Here is a 17134-nt window from a genome sequence, read left to right on the forward strand (position 1 = left end):
ACAGTGACTTTCAGACGTTCTGGATTTTTAGGATCTTCTCCTTGTGTTAAAGTGTTTGAGATCATTTTACAATGGAAAAAAAAAATACATATTAATAACCCCAAATCATTTCCTGCAGAAACTCAAACCACTACCATTACACTTAGATCTGAATTCTTTCTCCTCTCCTGAAAGACAGAATTGTACACAGAAAAAAAGAAAAAATTCCTCTTCCTTTACCATGCGTGTGAGTGCAAAGGAGACTGTCTTGGCTCCAGGGAGATTTTTATTGTTACATAATACAGCATCTGCACAGACTGGGCACTGCAGTGATGGTGCCAAAGAGCAGGCAGAGATCTGGCCTGGAGAGCACAGGGTGGAGCTGGGGGGAGCAGCAGGTTTGATTTGGCAACCTGAGTTACCTTTTGTTTTGCTGAAGGAGCTCTGGGAGCTCAGTGCAGTGTTGCTTTTGGTACTTGATTTGTTTTTGTTCAAGGTGGGAAGGCTTTTATTCCTATTAAATGGCCTTTTCTACTTATGGAAAAATTAGAGATTTTATATCTGCAGATTTCTCCCTCAAGAGAGAGTTTGGCTCTTCCCACAGGCTAAACTCCACTTGGAGTGTGCAAATCCTACAGCACGCTCTCATCTCCAGAACTCAGCCTGTTGTTAATAAAGAGCTTCAGATGTTGGGAACTCACTCTTTTCTCATGACTGCTGTGATATTTCTTGGTCCACACCGAGCTATTGCCTCCAGGTGAACAGTGTGCATTTCATGGAGCTGTGAGAGGCACTGCTGGGGATCTGCAAGGATGATCCAGAGTGGTGGAGAGGGAAACTCCTGCACTGTTTTGGAGGAACAGTTCATAGAATGGATATTGTTTCATATTGGTTTATAGGAATTATATAAAAACTCTTGACAGACGTGAGAAAAGGATGGAAGCCCAAGGAATCTCCTTTTGCCAAAGAAACAATTCCTGGTCAAGCCTCATGCTTGGTGTCTGGGTTGGAGCTCACTTGAGCCAGTGTGAGCTTTTTCCTGGATTTCAGTGAGATTTGGAGAAAGCCATTGATTAAAAACCGAACAAGAACAGAGCTGGGTCCAGCTTTGGGGGTGTTTAACTGAGTGGTGCTTCTGGCTTGGAGGCTGGCAGCACAACATCCTTTTAAAGGTGGATTATTTAAACTCCTGCAGCTGCAGCCATGCTCAGAGCATGGCAAAGCAGGGCTGAGAGCTCTCCAGGAGTGCTCTGACTCCTGGCACAGCTCTTGGGCTGAGGGTGACAGCTCTGTGTGTGCCTCAGAGCCTCTGCTTAGTCACTTCTCTCCTCATCTTTACCTTCCCTTACAGGTTTCTTCCTCCTGAAAGCTCAGAGAAGCTCTTGGTGCAGGTGTGTGTGCTATCAGAAAAGGAGAGAGCACAGCACAGGGGATCTCACTGCTACCAGTTTTATCTGTAAGCTGACTCTTGTCTCCACATTCTAGTGCCTCTGGGAGAGCTGGGAACCATTTGTTATATTTTCATTTTAATGTTTCTCTGACTTATTTATGTGAGGATGTGTGTCAGAGTCTATCAGTGTCAGCTGCTGCTGCTGAAGGGGGATTTCAGGCAGTGAAACTCCAGCTGTGTGGGTACCTCTGTCAGCTGTAGTGAGAGCAGTGAAGTCCTTCTGATGTTTTTCCATTGCATTTGGATCAGACTTTGCCTCTCCAGATCTGTATTAAACTTGGTTATAAAAGCCTTGAAATGGAGCAGAGGGTTTGCTCCATGTGCTCTGCTTCCAGCCCCAAAATTACCTTCAGAAGAGCTTTGTCCCAGTCCTGTTGTCACCCTGGGCTTGGCAGGGCTGTGCTGCTGGAGCCCCATGAGCTGCTGGCCAGGCTCTCTGGGGTTTGCTGGGTTTTCTTTGGAGAAGCCACACGGTGCCATGGCTCTGTGTCACCAGCTGCCAGCTGTCCCCAGGGGCTCCCTCCTGCACGTCACCGTGCCACATCCTCACCACCAATGATAAACAGAAGCACTGGAGAGGAACAATGATAAAGGAAATACAGGGATTTTTTTTTTCTTTATTGGAGGGGGTTTTGGGCTATTTTTTTAGTTTGTGGCTACTCGAAGATGATCAGAAAATCAGTGTTTATAAACTCAAAGCCTTAAGAACTAAGCATTAGAAGCACAGCTTTTTCCCTGCAGGCTGCAGAGAGCCAGGTACATTTGCAATTCTTTGCTAATAAGCCTGGGACTAGATCAGCATATATATTTGTAAAAACACAAATACTTTTATTACTGAAGACAGCCCAGAGCTTAGGCCCCTTCAGTTTGCCTAGAAAATGTAATATTTGATCCTCCCCACTAATTGTATGTTTTTCTTGTCTCCTGGCAGTCTGCACAAAAGCTCTGAAGTATGTGACATATGACAAAGAGAACACCAAAATCTGCTGTGCCATATGATCAGCTCACATTGCAGTGGGCATGTTCCTGGCTCCACAAAGCTTCACAGCCATCACACCATTCCCTGCTTCCTGATGGGAATTTGTGCCTTTAACTGTCTGCAGTAAGTCACAAGTATTTCCTCCCAGAGCATGCAATGTTCGTGCTTCATTTAAATCTAAAATACACCTGGGATTGGGGAGAGGGCTTGGTGATCCTGGGCACTGCTGTTGTTTGTCAGAGTCCAGCACATCCCTCTGGCTGCCCTGGCTGGCCCCAGACCCTGGCAGGGGGCTCACAGACCTTGGCATGAAGTCAAAAACACCTGTGGCTTTGATTTTAGCCCGTGGAAAAAGCTGCCAACTCTGTATGAGGAATTACAATCCACAAGGGTTTGAGTAGTGTGATAGTTGGATTAACACAGGGTGAAAAAGTAGAATTTTGGGGATTTTTAGAATGGGGTTCAGGGGGTCAAGATGGAGGGATTTGGGTGTGTCCTGACCTTCTTCTCCTTCTTCTTGCCCTCCATGTCTTTCTGTGCTGGTGACACTTTTCTAGTGGTTTAAGGTAGAGATCACTGTCAAACATAAATGATAGATATTGGCATGTTATTGTAAACATGATATATGTAGTTTTGAATATAAAATGTAAATGCCACCCAAGACTAGGGCAGAATGCCATGGTCGACCTGCTAAACAGAGCTCAGCAGGTCAGAGAAAGAATGTTCTAGATAAGGGAAAATAAACAACCTTGAGGAGCTGTTCCTACCCATTCCCGAGTTCTTCTTTGGCTGCATGGGCTGGGGAAAAAAAGACTTTTACAATCCTGGGGTCATCCCAACACCCAGACTCCAAGAGTTGTTGAGACAGGTCCAGGAGAGACACTTGGGTGATGCACCCTTCCCCACGAGGTGGGTTTGATGTAATAAACACAGCTCAGAGCCCAGTGAGCGTTGAGCACAGCTGTGCCAAAAGATGTGAATCCCCCTTTTTCCCATCTGGGTGAGGGGTACGGTGCCAGTGTGGGCTCTATAAAGAGCTGTGCCAGCTCCTGTCATCCTCCCATCAGCAGATTTGCTGCTGCACTGGGTCAGTCATGACTGTCAGTGCCACTCTGGCCGTGGTGACACGGGGATGTGCAACTGCTCTGGACAATCAAATGTGTCTCTGGAGCAATAAATGACACCAGCCACTTCAGTCAGCTCTGCGAGATCAAGAGCAAGGCGTGACAAAAAGAGAGTCCAGATGATACAAGCACAACTGTTTATAAACCTTTATTGTTCGCCGTGAGCGATCAGCAGATCTTTGACTCCAAACTGCTTCTGTCAAAGCTCAGCACTATTAAAAGAGGGGATTTATCTTCAGCAGGATTTTCCTGCACTGGACTCAAGGGGAGAAATGAAAGATAAACATCACTCTGACAGGGAGGGGAGTGTGGTCAGTGCAGCTGAATAGCTGCAGGCTTTTTGTCACTGTGGGTGGGGAGCAGAGGGATCCCGATGCAGGAGGGAGGAAGCTCTGCGTGGGGAGTCACTGAGCACAAGAAAATGCCACTTCTCAGGGGTGTTTTTGTCAGGCTGACAAATGCAGCCTTTTTGCCCCCATTAACCACAGATGCAGGATGCTCTGTGGCTCCTGACCCTCCTCCTTTGCTGTCAGTGAGCTGCAAACTCGCAGCCCACAGTGGGGAGGTGAGAGCAGGTTGTGCATCCTTGGCCTGAGGTACAGGAATTTGTGTTTGCAGCTTCTGGGCAGAGACACAGTGAGTGCATTCATGTTTTTAAGAGATACACCTAGGCTTGGAAGCAGGACTGCTGCTTAGTGCTGTCAAGTGTTGCAGGAGAGTTCCTGTACTCAGAGCTACAGTTAGAAATAGAAATATCTCTAAGTTTGTGAAAACAGGGTCAGGAGCGGGTGTGTGCGAGGTGTGGGACCTTGGAAAGAAAAGATGAGAGGTGGTGTTGGAGTAAGGAATTGGACCTGACAGGTTTTCATCACAGCCACCAATTAGGGGGTGGATTTTTCTGCTGAAGAGCAGAAAAGGGGCTGGGATTCCTGTGCCTTCCTCAGAGCAGAGAGGGTGGATGTGTGGGGACACAGCTGCCAGCCAGCAGTTGTAGCTGTCAGCCTCAGGGGAGATTTGACTGCTTGGAAAGGGCCCTATATTGTACCCCAAAAAGCGTGGATGGGAGATAGGTAAAAAACAGGTTCTCTGCTAGGGGTTATAATCAGCTTTTCTCTTCCAGGGTTCAGGCTGGTGAGCTGTGGGCTGAAGCATCTTTCCCAAGTGGGAGAAATAGCAGAGAGTATATTGATTTTTTTCCACTTTTTTTCTGTTCCCCTCACCCCTTCCTAACCTGCTCAGAAACACCTCACCATTTGGAGCATGGAGTTGAAGAAAGGTGGGAGAGAATCTGACAGACCTGCTGGGACTCAGGGTGGGCTCCCAGGACTTTTCTTACATACTGGTGGAACATTGAATGCAGGCACTGATTGTTACCTCTTGATCCTCCCAATCTTCATGTTGCCAGTGGCTCTGGGGTTGTTCTGTTGTTCTCTGCACTGGCACTTTGAATGCACTCAGCACTGCAGGGAAGGAGTCTGCAGGAATATTTGTCTCCCAGAGATGTTTACTCATGTCTGGCAGCTGTGGTGGCACTCGAGTTGAAGGTGTCACCTCTGCTCAGTCCTTGAGGTGCCACAGCTCTGCTGTCCAGCTGAGATCCAGAACCTCACACATCAATTCTGCATTTGAAAGAAGCAAATAGCCTGACAGAGGCATTTCATGGTGAAGGGAAAAATCTCTTCCAATCTCTGTGATAGTGCTCAGACAGGCAATTCCATCTCTCCCAGAAAGATGCCAATGCAAAAGTCTGTCCAAGCTGCTTCATAGCAGGGTTGGAGAATGGCAGCAGCACATCAATTCTGCACTAAAACACCAGAAAACCTCAGAATTCTTGATTTAGATCAAAGTCCACCTTCAAAACAGGATTTAGAGATTTTAAAAAATGTTACTCTGTTCCTGTGTGCTCTTTTCTCTTCCAAGAGAAGCTGTCTGCATTATGTAGTAGGTTCTTGAAAGCATAACTAGTTATGTAATTATTAGAATTATATTTGCATTCCCAACTAGGTTGTGTATAACTAGTATGGTAATATATGCTAATTAAATACCAATTAATAATTAAAAAAATGAGATCTGACTCTATACAGCTATCACAGATGTAGTAAATACTCATTGCTTATCAAGAACTAATCAGGTGTGTTTTAATATGCAGCCCTAGTCCTATATAAACACATTGTGCCAATTATTTGGAACAGATTGAATGTGCTTTTTATTCATATTGCACAGCTACTGCTGAGTGGCAATCACTGTAATGTATTTGACTACTTTTATATTAGTTCACACTAATGCTTCCAGTTATTCACATTGGAATGAGTTGTGTTCCAACCATCAGAAAATGCCCAAATTTATTAAGTTTTACCCTGTGAGGTAGAGGGGTCTTCTCATCCTTAATCCAGCCAGGCAATCCAGGTAGGCTGATGAAAAAATTTGTCTGTCTTTGTATAGTTTGAGGCTGTTTGGCTCTGGCAGGGTATCTTCCATCTCTTTATCTGCAGGCTTCTGCAACTCTGTGGAAGAGAATCAATGTCCCCATCCAGCTGAGATGCTTCTGATTTAAAAAACATCCAAAGTTTCTGCTGCCAGAGGGAAACAGGATTGTGTGAACTCAGTCTGTGGTATGAGTTTCTGCTGCAAGTTTACAGTCATGCTATACACCTGGGGGGATAAGCTCAAGCTCAATTAGCTGAACACGATGTCTGCTGCCTGCTGTGCCCTGGGAATGAGCCCGGGGAAAGGCTGGCAGGGTGCAGCCAAGCAGGGCACTGGGACCAGGAGTCCCTGGGCACCTGGCTGGGACAGGCTTGTGAGCAGTGGCTGTGCTTGCTGAGGGCTGGGGACACTCAGCACTTCCCATGGGACCTGGCTTCTGGCTTGCAGGGCTCTTTTCCAGACTTTTGCCATGCTGGGAGTTCGGATTTGGGTTTTTTTTGGATTGTGTTTTGCCTTGAAAGACAATTCCCTCATGAAAAAAAGAACCAAAAAAGGGTGATTAAAGAGTCTCTTTCTGTGGCTCCCGAGGCACGTTCACCTTCAGCAGTGAAAATGTGTTTGACACAAATTCTGTGGGCTCCCAGGTCAAAGGTTTGGTAGTGGCAGAATTAAGGCTTTGCCTGCAGCCTGTGTTGTGTGGATGAACATTTCTTCAGTACTTCTTTCATGTAGTTTAAGTAGTTTCTAAGCTCTGATGTATTTGCTGTCATTAGAAATGTCTCCCAACTCCACAGAGCCCAGAACTCAGTGAAAGTTATGAAGAATACATATTTTTTTTTATTTGCTGCCTTTTAAAAGCACCTATAACTTCTTTTGGTTACTTATTGCATCACTTAGGGGTCCCAACATCAAGGCAGTTGGATTTTCCTTCCTGCTCTTCTTAGTTTGTTCCTCCTCACTTTTAGGAATCAGGCTCACTGATTTTCAGGGTTTTTAACTTCTGGAGCTCGTGACACCTTAAACAGATTATATCAGCTCATTTGGTTTCATTTAGAAACCAATCAACCCAAATTATCTTCAGTGCCATGTAATGAAACTAAGTTCAAGTACTTTTCTCAAAGTGTTTTCCTGAGGCACTTCTGTGAGCTCAAGCTGTGCTGCATTTACAGGACAATTTAAGTCTGGAGCTTACTTGAGACTTCATCAGCAAGGTAAGAGAGCATTAGTAACTATTCTAATTTTTCAAGTCGAGATATTTTTCTGTCAGAATGGCTCTGTGCTTCCTTTAAAGTCACTGTATCTCTTTTTATTTTTTTTTCCCTTTAAAAACTAGGTATAGGAAAGGTAGATATTCAGTTTGATGTCATTAGCTCTCTTGGTCATGCTGTTTCTCAATGGAGAAATACAAATTTGCTATTTCTAGGAGCAAGGTTTTTTCCTTTATATTGACAAGAAAAAAATGCCATTTTACTAAAAGCTCTGGATAAAATATCTATTGAGATATTGAGATAGCTCTGGCCAAAACCCAAGGTGGTAGAACCAGGAGCAGAAACAGGTGTGGTCTTCACCTGATTAAAACACGTGTAAAAATGATGGGGGTGTTAAAATCACTGACTGCAGTAGGTGCCAAACAGAAGGTTTTTGTTTCAGAGAACTTCATCTGGCTCAGAAAAGGGGGTGATGATGACAGAAATAGATATTTACAGGTCTTGAGCAGGCAGGTGGTGAGCAGCAGTGGGTGAGGCAAGGACAAAGCTGGCACGTGCCAGCTCCTGGCACAAATCAATCCCTGCTGGTCACTTCAGGGCAGCCTCTGTGTGGATTTTTTGGGAGAATTGATGAGAGCCTTTAGCTTTGGAATCCCTTGCTGGTTTGTGAGCCCAGCTGGCTGAACTGAGCTAAATCCTGTCCCAGGAGGGTGGTGAACATCAAACCAGTCCTCAGAGAACAGCAAAGCCCAGTCTGAAACACCAAAGTCAAAGCTAATGGAGCTGGCCTGGGATAGAGCTCACCACAGAAAACAATGCTGAAGCAAATTTCTGATTATTGGGAATGTAATGATGCTGTTTCTTTTCAAAAGACAAATGGATGACAAGTGTCATCACAGGCTTCTTTCATTAGGCTAAATTCACTCAGGAGTGCTTGTGTATTCAGAAGAACATTATGTGGAATAGAAAGTGCTCAGCCACAAAGCAGGCCATAGGAAGGTTAATGATTTTAAGCCAAAGTTACATATAAGCAGTGATAGTGTTACAACTTGTGTTATTCCATTTTTCTGTGGCAGTGAACATCTGTTTCTTTCATTTCAATGCAGGCTTTGGTCTCCAGAAGAGCTCTGAGTCTGGGAGCAGGGTACTTGACTGGGCTTTTGTGCCGGCCATTTCAAAGGCCTGCAGCCTGGTACTAAGATTGAGGCATTTAAGGATTTACCTCCTCATTAAGGAATAATGAACATCAATGGAATTAATGGGTACATCTCAAACATTTAAAAAACCCTCCAAACCATCCTGATTCTGCCCTTTGCAGAAGTCTGGGTTCAAAACACCTCTCACTGCTCTTTAAGTCGCTGTGTCTCAATGAAGATGATGACAACTTGGACAAGAAGCAAACCTACTCCTAATATCAGATATTAGGATATTGTTCCTTGACACAGGTTCCCAGAGAAGCTGTGGGTGCCCCTGGATCCCTGGCAGTGTCCAAGATCAGGCTGGATGGGGCTTGGAGCAGCCTGGGGGAGTGGGAGGTATCCTGCCCATGGCAGGGGGTGGCACCAGGTGGGTTTTAAGGTCCCTCCTAATCCACACCATTCTGTGATAAGGAGAAGAGTAGCTTGTTACTGATGGGCTGAGAGGAAGGAAAAAAATTAGAGACAACTGCATTAATTGTGTCCAGCAACCTCACTCATAGGGATTTTTAATCACGTGCAGTTTGTGTTGAGGGAAGAAGAAAGACTCAACTGTGCCAGCTGTAAATAAAAATTAAATATGCAAAATAAATATGTAAATAAAGCTCTGAGCTGGACATCAGCCTCCACGTGTGGCTGCTGTCACTCCATGGGACACAAATCCTGTGCTGCCCACTGGGATGAGTTATTTCAGGAGAGCTGGTGCCACCAGCAGGACCCTGGTGCTCCTTCAAGGCTCCCAACAAGAGGTGGGGTGGTGGGCTTGGGTGATGGATGGGCCAGGAGGAAGAGTTTGCCCAGAGTGAATTCGACACAGTGGAACAAAGTGTTCCCCAGAATTGTGTTCCACAGCCAGGACAGCAGCAGCCTTTCTCCAGCTGAGGGGCCTGCTGCAGGAACACTTTGGCAAGGGGATAAAATTAGAGCCAAATCTGTGCTAAGCAGCCTGCTGGTGGGTGGCTGGATTGTGCAATGTTACTGGTACTCAAAATCCATTATCTGCTGCAAAAAAAATCTCTGAATGAAATGAATTGCTAGAGCAGATAGCTCTTTATTTTGTTGGTTTTTTCTTCTTCCTCTCCCTTCCAAAAGCCGTGCATTCAAACACCTCCATTCGAATTCTTTGATGGTGAGAAGACCAGGAAGACAGAACCTATAATGAAACCTTCATCAAGAAAGTGAGATCAGGGCTAGAAAATGAGCTCTTGCATTGTCAGAAATTCTTGGATTTGTTGAAACTTGGTCCTGGAATGGATAAGCCAGAAAGCAGGCCTGAGAAAAAGAGGAAAAATACGATATCTTTTCCCTTCAGCATGCACTTTTGTGAGTGCAGTCATTTCTGGGAGAGGTATCAAGAGTTACAGCTGCTCTCAGCACTGCCAGGTGAGATGAGTGAATGGCAGAATCATCATCATGAAGAAATTGGTTTTGCCTTGGAAAAAGTGACCATAACTCAAGGGCTGTGCTCAACTGATCTATTGATTTGCTGCGTACAAACAAGAATTGTGACTGATTTCCTGGCTGGCAAATTAAGGAAATATGGCTGATTTTCTCTCACTGGGAGTAATTTTGGCCTCTCAAAGTTACATTTTAATATTAGTTAAGGCGTATTTAAGAACACATCTCTCTTGGTTCTAGGAACAAGGGAGGGCTGAGCCTGGGCTGCAGATGCCACAAAGGCATCAGAGCTGAAAGGGAAATGTTGTTGCTGCTTGTACCACCCTCTCTGGCTGACTGAGCCAGCACATTCTGGAGCCATGAGAGGTGATGAACAGCAGCAGCTCGTGGAGATGTTTTGAGTTCTGGTGCTTTTCAAGGCACCTCATAGCTGGCAGCAGACTGCTCCCTTCAACACTCTCAGCAGTGGAGCCACAGCCTCATCAAGCAGGGGTGGTGATGATAGCCAGCACAAATGAACCCTCAGAGAGCAGGGAGGGAGGAATTGCAGCCAGGCCTGAAGAGTGTCAGCGCTGCTGCCCCTGGGCACCGAGGAGCCCACGTGGAGCAGAGGTGGTGCCAGCGCACTCAGGCCCCTGACTTTTCATTTTGGGGTTTGAAGCCACCTTGAAATGGCACTCCCAGCTGGGGAGAAGGGTTGTTTCCAGCTGGGGGATGTGTGTGATGCCATTGGGACAGCCTGAGGTTACAAGTTTTGATGTGGAGCTGTCCTGGACTAACACAAACCCCTTTTAGCTCACACCTTTGCTGTCCCGTTTCCTCCTGGCTGCTGTTGCCAGTGGAGGGGACCCTTCCCAGTTTGTATTTTTATGTGACACAGGGCTTGGGGAGCAGCTCCCAGGGTGTCCCTACAGCACTGCAGGTCACACCCCAGTGTGACCATGGGGACAGAGCTGGTGGGATCTTCCAGAAGATGGGAAATAGTTCTGAAGCTGAGGTGGTGGTCAGGAGATGGTTCTGAAGTGGAGGTGGTGGTCAGGAGATGGTTCTGAAATGGAGGTGGTGGTCAGGAGATGGTTCTGAAACCAATGTGATGGTCAGGAGATGGTTCTGAGGCTGATGTGGTGGTCAGGAGATTGTTCTGAAACCGAGGTGGTGGTCAGGAGATGGTCTGAGGCCAAAGTGGTGGTCAGGAGATGGTTCTGAAGGTGAGGTGGTGGTCAGAGAATGGCTCTGAAGCTGACGTTGGTGGCAGCACATGAAAAGCCACTTGCTTGCCAAATGCTGTGTCCATTGCATTTTCAAACAGCAGAACAGGTGAATAAACCAGCACAGTGCAGCTGGTTATGGAATAATTGTTCAATATAGGTCAAAAAGCATTGCCCTCAAAAAGTGGTGCTCCTCAGGAACCATTGCTGGCCTCTGGCAGCTTTAGCTGAGGGAGAAAGAGCCTCTAATTACTCTGCAGACAGGTCTTCAGTGAAATGGATTTTAACTTTTCAGAATCAATCAGTAGAATAAACCTACAGTAAAGTCTTTTCCTGATTAAATATCACTTCAACCTCCTTTGAAGACAAAATATTTACCTCTTTAACTGCTCAAACTCTTAAGGAGAGACCTCCAGGGGACAGCAGAGAGGGGGAAGAACATCTTCATTTTCTTGCTGTTTGAAGGGGTAATCCTATCTTGCTTCCTTTGCTCCTGGCTCTCCAGAGTCTATTCTGATTGAAAAGCTCAGCCTTCCAGATCTTTCCAGATTTGTACAGATCATTAGGAAGAACATTAACTGCTGCTTTTTGAATGCTTTGTGGGTTGCTGGAGTGATGCTTGCAAGCAGCTGAAGGCACAGAGGAGTTCATGGCAGTGTGAGAAGTGCCTCATCTCAATGTGCTGCCTTGTGACACATGAGCATGAGTGTTCTCATTCTTCTTCTGCAGTGACATTCTTTATTTTGCAGAAAACAACTCTTGGAGAAAATGGATTTTTCTCCAGGGCCATGTCACCAAGGGCCACACTAGAGCCTGTCTTTACCTTGCTCTGCCTGCCTCGCTGTGCCATTTTTGTCACAATGAAGCACTGCCAGGTGTTGTGTGATGCACAAAACCAGGACCTGAGAGACTCTTTTGTGCACATCTTGTTCCTATCCTGAAGTGTAAAAGCAAGGAAAGCTTCCTAGCAGCACCTCTATGAAAATATCTCCTTTAGCAGAGCAGAAAGCTTTCCTGGGGGGCTGGCTACACACTTCCAGCTTCTGGGTGGTGCAAAAAGCTTCATGCAAACCCATTTATAGTTGCAGTCCATGAGGATTCTGCCAAAACTGAAGGTAAATCTCAAGCCAGATATCTGTTACATATTATAAAAAGAGAGCAATAAAATGCAATCTGTAACATCAGCCTTTGAGATTTTACCTCTCAAAGAACTTCGCTCAGGGTTATCACCTTGTTCTTGAAAGCAGAGAATCGGAACAATTAATTGAATTGAAATGTAAGTTTATGCCACTTCACTTGTTGGTAGACAATTTGTGGGCTTGGAACAGGGCCACGTGTTTGCACCAGCAGGAAATTAAAATTGCCAACTCCAGGCTGATACTCTGTGCTGGTGACTCAAACTGTGGTGACAATTGAAGCTGTGTTTCAGAAGCAAAATATTAGCACTGATTGTGATTTTCCCTGTCAGAAAAGGAGCGTGGCAGTTCCTGAGAAATGTGATCCATTAAGGTTATAGGTTCTTAGGATTTTTTTGAGAAACACAATGCAATTTTTAATGGATAGAAACCCATGTTAATTATTTTGAAGGCCTGCAGAGAGCTCTCTGCTATTGTTGCACACAGACAGAACTGGGACCCTACCTAGTCACCATCTCAGATGCAGATGAGAGTGTCACAATCTTAAATTTGCTTTTTTTCTTTTTTTTATTTCCCTGATCTTTCCATCTGTGTGCAACTGTGTGTTTTCAGTCATCAAAAATTGAAGGCAAATCCTGAGGATTGTCAGCAATATCTAATGGTGACAGCCAGCAAAATCTTTACATTGCAGTAAATATTAATATACATCAAATATTAGTGAATGTCTCTGCTGTGTTTTCACAGGATGCCATCAGGACAAGATCCTGTCTGGCCAGAGAAAGGAATTGTAAATACTAAAGGAAATGAGCACATTTTTAGCTGAAATTCTGCTTTTCTGAGTGCTTTGAGGTCTGTGTACAGCGCCCATGGAATTTGCCATGGGGCCAGCTTTGCTTTTCACCCTGAGGACACCACAGTGGCCTCCACCCACTACAGAGCTCCATCCCCTCCTCCTTTTGGTCCTGCACAGAGCAGGTTCTTTTGCCCTAAATTCAGCTCCTTTTCTCTCATTATCTAGCTTTGGACAACTCTTTGGGGAGCAAAACATCTAAAAATGAATCCATCCTGGCAGGGAAGCCAGCAGGAGTTACCTGGCTCAGCACTCGGCTCCTGTATAAATTCCCACTGGATTTATACTGGAACTATAGGAGAAATGCTCCATCCCTTTGTGCTTCCATCCCTCTGTGAAACCCCAGCTTCTCTGGGTGCTGTTGTGGTGCTTTTCTCCTGGAAATATTCACTTCAGGCTCTGGGTGAAGACCAAGGAGCCTGGTTTAGGGTAGGACAGAGCCAAGCAGGAGCACTGAGGGGTGGGAATGCACCTGTAAAGTGCCCTGAACTTTGCAAATTCCTCATCCAAGACAGAATAGTTTTTTTTTTTTTTTTTTTTTTTTTTTTTTTTTTTTTTTTTTTGCAGCAAATCGTGATTCCCCTTAACGCCCCCTGTTGCTACTGACACTGATGCATATCATGGTTGCTGTATAAATGTTCATTTAATCATAATGAGGCAGCAAACTCCCACATTCCCCTGGTGCCTGAGCTGCTTTCAGTGTAATTTTTAGTATAAAAATATCTACTAGGGGGTAAGGAGAGGTATCAACAAGTGGTGGTTTTTTTTGTTCTTTTAAGTTTGCAGATGATCCAGCACAGCCTGTATTTTATTGTTGCTGACAGTTCCACTATGACTAAATACAAACTTAAATTTACAGCTGGAATGGAGGGATGAGGGATGGAGGGGGAAGATTTTCCAGTGAGAAGTGTTGCAAAATAGAAATTTGCGTGTTCTGGAAGGAGCTCAGAGATTCTGATTCATAAAAAAGAAAAAATTAAAGTAAATAAAGCAGAAATTATAAAATAATTTCCTCTGGCAGCAGATGCTCCCAGCTGCTGGCACGGGCAGGAAGCAGCACACCCAGGACAGATGACTTGTTGCCACAATTTTCACTTTCTGTCTGAAGCTATCCAGGCTTGCAGCCCAGAAGAAAAAGAACCAGAATGTACAATTTCAGAGTGTTCTGACCATTAATTGTGAATCTCCTCCTTGAAATAAGGCGTTCTATCAATGGCCAGAAAAAATTGGTACATTTAATCTTTTCTCATAAGAAAATTAACTCCTTATGTTCATTTGCTCTGCACATATCAGCCTTTCTGGCTGTTCCCCTGGTTAATTTTGAGTGCCTTGACCAAATTCAGCTAAAGCAAACAAAGATTTCAGAAATTCAAGGTTTGTAAATACAAACAGCAGTTGAGGATTTTCGGATCTGATATAGGATCTGATTATAGGACCAATTATAGGATCTGTGGATGGGGGGAAGGTGTGAATCCAGGATTTCAGTACTCTTGCAGGTATTTACAAAGGTTGGAGGTGTCATAAATTCCCCCAGCTGTGCGAGGACTCCAGGAGGAGTTTGCTGCAGCAGAAGGCACAAAAAGTAGAGACTCATTCACCTTTGGATTCTCTGGTGTGGAGTAAGGAGAGCCCTGAGCCAGGAGCTGCAGGTCCAGTGCAAAAGAAATTCCCCATCCCTGGAAGTGCTCAAGTTCAGGTTGGATGGGGCTTGGAACAACCTGCTCTAGTGAAAAGTGTCCCTTCCAACCCAAACCATTCTGTGATTCTGTGATTTATCACTGCTGACAGCATTTGAAATACTTGTTTCCTCTAACACTATGGATAATTTAAAAAATTTTGTATATTTTTTTTTCTCTTGATTTTAGGACACGGCTCCCAGTGCCTGCCTAGCACAGTAAGTGCATTTCTTCTCATGCCATTTTTTTCTCTCCTGTGTCAGCTTGCTCCTGAGTTTGAAATCAGAGAAATGTAACCTTGTACACGTGGTGAAGACTTGCTCCAGCTCCTGGTGACACTCCAAACCATTTGCCCACATGCATTCCTGCAGCTCTGAGGATCTGCACTACAAAATTCACAGACAGTGTCACCTTTTCCCCTGTCACTGATCTGAGCCGTGTTATCTCTGCCTGTAACCTTCAGTTCTTGCTCTGACTCTTGTATGAGAGGAAAGAAAAAGTCACTAGCGTGAAATCAGTCAAGAAGATTGAAAATTGGGATATTTTTTATTCATAAAGTTCATGGGTTTGCTGCTGTGGGATCTTGAGGAAATCAGAGCAAACTGATGCTGCTCTTGTATCCATCAAGAGAGAAAAATCATCTCAAACATCAGAGAGGGGCAGATGTGGCTTGGGCAGTGTTGGCTCCTCACTGGCTTTTGACTGTCTCACACCAGGGCAGACCCTTCCCCAGTTTAATTTTACGGGTGTGGGTAGGAAATATTTCCACTTTCTTTGTTTAAAATCTGCTGCCTTGTGGTTTCACTCAATAAATTGCAGGGAAAAAATGGCTGGGCAAGGTAGGCTTTTGTGGAAACTCACTTTTCCCACTGACATGGAGTTATCCACTATATCCTTCATCAGGAGAGCACACAGTTTTTCCTGGAAAAAGAACTACTTTGTGTCTTTTTAGCTCAGAAATGAAAGTGAGGTTCATTCCAGCTGATGCTGGATATCTGAGCAGCAGCCTGTTCTCTCTCGGAGGCATTTTCACAGCTGGGTGGCTTTACCCTGCTGTCAGACTGTCCCAAAAATTCTGCCTCTCATCACCTGCACAGCAATTCCTTCCCTGTAGGTGCTGGCTGGGCAGCAGCAGTCAGGGGTGGCTTCCTGCTCCTTCTGCTCAGGGCTTTTGTGGGATTTTCACAATCCATTTCCTCGCCATGCTGCTCCTTTGGGACCATTGTGCCTTCCTGCAGGCTTGTGGGATGTGGCATGCTCAGGTGCTGCATTTGCATTCTATAGAAACCATTTGAGTATTCTCTTATTGCCTTTGCAAAACACCCTCTGGTCATAAGAAATGTGAATTTTATTCTAAACAGGACAGAAGTGATTAGTAAAGTTTATATTGGTGCTGGCAAGGAGCTCCATTTGCTTATCTTGTGAAGTCCAGTGGCATTTCTGTGGTCTTCAGTGGAAAAACTGGGAGATTGTAATATTGTGGTGACATCAATACATCTTTTATTTCCTAATTGAGCTCTTAATCAAAGAAAAATGAGGATGTTTCAATTCACTTATCACTCCCTCAACAAACAAGGATGCTAACAGCCAGAAAAACATTGTAATGATTGTGTTGTGTGGGTCCTCTTAAAAAGAAGCAAGTGCTTTAAATGGAATTATGGTAATGATGTGATCATTGTCTGGGCTGGCTTAATGAGTTTAGCTGCTGCTGCAATATTAAATGCTTTGCACTTAAGAAAAACACCTCCTGTTCCACTTCAAAAAGATCAGAAAAAGCTGCTGGAGCTTTTGCTGTGCTGCTGGATAGATCACATGGGGCTCTACACCCTGCCAAAATAACTAAAATAACTGCTGGTTTGGACACTCTGGTCCTCTGTGGCTTTGGCAGCTCTGGTGCTTCAACATAAACACAGGAATGGGCTCTTGGAGGATGTACTTTGAGTGGATTAATAAATGATGTGAACGTTTGACATATCAGATGGGGAGAAAGTGCCCGGAGAGTGCTTCAAACCTGTGTATAAAAAAGTGAGATGAATAGAGGAGGGTTCTCTTCACTTTGACAGAATTAATCTGGGAATTGGGGGTGTGGCAGGGACAAAAACGAGGTGCAAGGGGTCAGGAAGGAGAGAAAAGTTTCCATAAAGGTTCTGTTAAACCATCTCCAGCTGTGTCCTGAGGACACTTCCCTCAGTGGTGCTGCTTTGGCTCCTCTGGGGATGGGAGCTCTGGGAATGTCTCCCTGTCTCACCTGGGTCCTGCAGAGGCCAGGGAGAGGCAAAAGGCAGGTGGGCATGGAGAACACCTGCATGGCTTTGATGGGAGCTCTTCTTGAGCAGTCCCAGACAAAGGTGAGGATGGAGAACACCTGCATGGTTTTACTGGGAGCTCTTCTTGAGCAGTCCCAGACAAAGGTGAGGATGGAGAAAACCTGCATGGCTTTGATGGGAGCTCTTCTTGAGCAGTCCCAGGCAAAGGTGGGGATGGAGAAAACCTGCATGGCTTT

The 17134-nt window shown here is 45.0% G+C and overlaps 1 long non-coding RNA gene across 1 annotated transcript; it reads left to right on the plus strand.

The window, feature by feature from the left end:
- The first annotated feature begins 1289 nt into the window (after window positions 1-1289).
- Window positions 1290-17134, plus strand: LOC146765840 (uncharacterized). Its single transcript, XR_014949385.1, has 3 exons — window positions 1290-1435; window positions 2361-2531; window positions 4653-17134. It is a non-coding gene; the product is annotated as an uncharacterized LOC146765840 (long non-coding RNA).

This window comes from Lonchura striata, chromosome 18 (assembly GCF_050655825.1).
Source record: "Lonchura striata isolate lonStrDom1 chromosome 18, ASM5065582v1, whole genome shotgun sequence".
In the NCBI taxonomy this organism is placed as follows: domain Eukaryota; kingdom Metazoa; phylum Chordata; class Aves; order Passeriformes; family Estrildidae; genus Lonchura; species Lonchura striata.